Raw genomic sequence first — 3,764 nt, 5'->3', positions numbered from 1 at the left:
CCTTATCCCTGTCTGGCTGTTACTGGCGCTCAGCTAGGCGGACACGACATGTCGGTAACACTAGAAAACATGACCTAGGAGGGAAGATTGAATAATTGGGTTTGTTTAGTCTGGAAACGAGAAGACTGAGGGGGGACATGATAACAGTTTTCAAGTACATAAAAGTTGTTACAAGGAGGAGGGAGAAAAATGGTTCTTGTTAAATTTTGAGGCTAGGACAAGCAATGGGCTTCAATGGCAGCCAGGGAAGTTTAGGTTGGACACTAGGAAACACTTCCTGTCTTAAGCAACAGAGGGTCCTGTGGCACCTTTGAGACTAACAGAAGTATTGGGAGCATAAGCTTTCGTGGGTAAGAACCTCACTTCTTCAGATGCAAGACTTCCTGTCTTGGTAGTTAAGCACAGGAACAAATTGCCACGGCTGGTTGTGGAATCTCGACCCTGGAGGTTTTTAAGAGCAGGCTGGACAAACACCTGTCAGGGATGGTCTAGAATAATACTAAGTCCTGTCTTGAGTGCAGGGGACTGGACTAGATGATCTCTCGAGGTCCCTTCCAGTCCTACTCTTCTTTAGCCAGAAGGAGCAGGCTGCTGCTCTCGCTGTGAGCCAGCCACAGGGACAGATGCGCACGGAGAGCCAGTGTTACATGCAGCACCTAACACTAGCCTTTTCTAGGTCAAAATGTCCCCTAGGCCCTAAGGGCTGTGAAGCTCGCTTCTCTCTCCATCACAGCAGAGCAAGGCAGTGCTGGTGGCCATTTCGGGAGCCTCTGCTAACCTCTGGTAGCCTGGTAGGCCGGGAGACGGTGTGGGAGAGGGGAGGCTGAGAGAGTCTCTTTAGAGGGGTTTGGGGTTTAAAAGAACAGCCTCAAAGGAGCTTTTATCAGGTCAAATAAGCAAACCCTGGAGCCTGGAAGTAGGAAAGAATCCCCCTATGGAATTCCATTGCGCTCCCCCACGCAACAGCACTGTCCTACCCGGAGCAGCATTTCAGAGGCCATGGCAGGAGCTGGACTTCACCCAGGAGAGCAGGGAAAGGTAAGGGAGGAGGGAAACTCTCTAGATAAAAAGCCTGGGCCAAATCACAACTTCCTCTCCTGGCACAGGCCGGCCTGCGACTCACCTGGCCAATAGCACCACCCAGCCGCCATCTCACCCCATGGGCATTCAATTGTGCCGGGGGATATTCCCCATCGTTCCCATATTTATGGCCCCTGCGCCTTCAGCAGCCCAGTCTGTGAGCTGCCCACGCTCCCAGCTCCTGCTGACTCGGGGCTGGGACTGACTGGGGCCCTGGACTCAGACTCTGAGATAGCAAAGCCCAGACCACGGCTGGAAAGGCACAGAATATATACACATATATACACATCAATGTCCAGAGCCCCTTGAGTGAGGGGAACGTGGCTCCAAAGGCCCCGATCCTCTGCTCTGACAGCAGCACCCATCTCCTTCCGACATCAGCTGCTGGAGACGATCTCTGACTCTGCAGTGTCGAGGGGCCCTGCCGGGGGTCTCCCCTTCCCCTTCCTCTTGAAGAGCTTCCTCACAAAGAGCAGCCTCCCTTGGCCTCTGGGGGCTGTGTGGCTGGGACCTGGCTCCTGCAGGGCTACCCGCTGCTTCTGGCTGATGGTGCTGACGGCTTCTGCCGCAGCGATCTCGACAGCAGTGCTGGGGTCACCATGCAGCGCTCGGAGAGCTGGGGGGAGGAAGAGAAACCCCTTTGGGATGAGATACCTGTGCAGCAACACAGATCCCTGGGGCAAGGACCACACTGGCCAAGTCCTACACTGACCATGGGCTGAGCCCCCAGCACGCGGACCAGGCACTGACAGCACCAGGTGCATTTCCTTCAGTCCTGGGTTTGTTTGTGTGCGCAATGGCAGTGCCTGCCCAGCTCACTGGCGTCGCTTGCTGAGGCTGGACACGCTGTCCCACTGGGAGTGGGGGTTTGGCCCCCACTGTCCAGCCCGTGTGCTTCCAGCCACCCCATGACCCAAGGGCATTGTTCCCCATTCACTCTGCTGCAAGTGGCCCTCGGCATCAGCAGTTCTTGTGGTGTTTGCCCCCTCTGCTCTGTGCCAGCTGGATGGGCCCTGGTGGGTGGCTCCTTGGGCAGGAGCTGGCTGTGGGTGGCCTGGGGAACTTACAGCACAGAAGCGTTCCCAGATCCAGCTGCTGGACATGCTGGGCCTCCATGTTCTCTGCAAGGATCCCTGGAGACACAAGAGGAGCATGTTGTCCCAGGGCACTGCAAGGCAGGGTGGGTTTCTGACACCTTGCACCCAGGCCCTAGGCTTTGGTCCAGGGGCTCACGAGAATGGCTGTTCTCATGAGACTGTCTGGACCAGAACCACAACATGGCACCTCCTGGGGCTGGAGACAACCTGGGCCCAAGCCACAGGGGCCGATTCAGAGCCAGGGGTTCAAATCAGACCCTCCCACGGCATTCAAAAGGGGTCAGATGAATGGCTCTGTCTTGGGCCCGTCTCCCGGCTTTCCCTGGAGTCACACCACCACCCTCGTGGGGCTGGCTCCGGAGCTGCAACCTGGCCACGAGGGCAGGGTCACTCCACCCTGTTCCCTGTTGCCATCGGGGTGCTGATCACTGGGCACCGTCTGACCTGCCAGCTTGGCTGCTGCCAGTCTGATCCCCTCCCAGCGGCTGTGGAGGTGCAGGCTGGTCTCAGTGACGAGACTCTCCAGCAGCGCAGGGTCCTTCTGGGCCTAGGAGGGACCAGCAACAGAGATGGCATGAGTTCCTCCTGACCTAGAGACGTCAGCCCCACCTGCTCACCACAGCCTGATCCTGGGAATGAGGGGGAGAGGCGGGGGCTGGGGAAATCAGACCAAACCCCGCCTGGGGCTGGGGAGGCTAAATCCTAAACGACAGAGCGGTAGAGCCCTGAGCTCCCATGACACAGGGATGTGCCCAGAGCCTGCCTCTCGGAGCTGCTCCTGGGGCCCTTAGCAAGGGCATGAGCAGGAGGAAGGGGTCAGCCTGGGCCCCCATGGGCTACCCCGCTCTGGGGTCTAAAGCAGTCACAGAGAATGGCCCAGCCTCAGCAGCTCTCACCAGCTGTTTGCAGATGTGTCCCATCAAGTGTCTGTGCCTCTCCCCGGAGGCGCCTGTCAGGAGCCCGCTGTCAAAGGCTCCCTCGAGCCCCGTGAGGCCTATGAACGGGGCGCACGCCTGGAAGGCAGTGTAGCAGGCCTGGAAGCAGAGAGGTGGTGAGTCAGGGCCCCATCCACAGGGACAGCCAATTCCAGACAGGTGGGTGTGGGGACCCTGCTGGGATGGGGATCGGGTACACAAGGGGGGTCCGCTACACAGTGACCCCTGCACAACCCTCTTGTGAGGGGGTCACTCACCCCACCCTAGCTTGGACGGGGCTAAGGAGCTGCCCTGGGCTGGAGAGGTCCAGCCCCCACACTGGCACATCATGGGTGGAGTAACTGGACTCCCGCGTGTGCACCCCCATGTAGCCTAAAGGGGGTGCCCCACCACGGACAGACTTGTGACACCCCTCCAATGGGATACACCCAGGTGCCCCCAAAGCCCCATCCAGCCCCCCTCAATGCACCTCAGTTCTGCTCCCAATGACCCCCAGCTCACGGGGGTTCCTCTGAGGGCAGCACTTGGCCCAGGATCGCCCATCACTTTTCAGCCTCCCTCCTTGGCAAAACAGTGCGAGCAGGTTGAGATGGGGCCTTCTCCCTGTCTGCGCCCGTGCCTCAGGATCAGGCCTGGCAGGGGGCTCTGTCCC

This window comes from Terrapene carolina, unplaced genomic scaffold (genome assembly GCF_002925995.2).
Source record: "Terrapene carolina triunguis isolate 2854851 unplaced genomic scaffold, T_m_triunguis-2.0 Scaffold440, whole genome shotgun sequence".
In the NCBI taxonomy this organism is placed as follows: domain Eukaryota; kingdom Metazoa; phylum Chordata; order Testudines; family Emydidae; genus Terrapene; species Terrapene triunguis.
The sequence above is the reverse complement of the archived record's forward strand: the minus strand, read 5'-3'. Positions refer to the sequence as shown.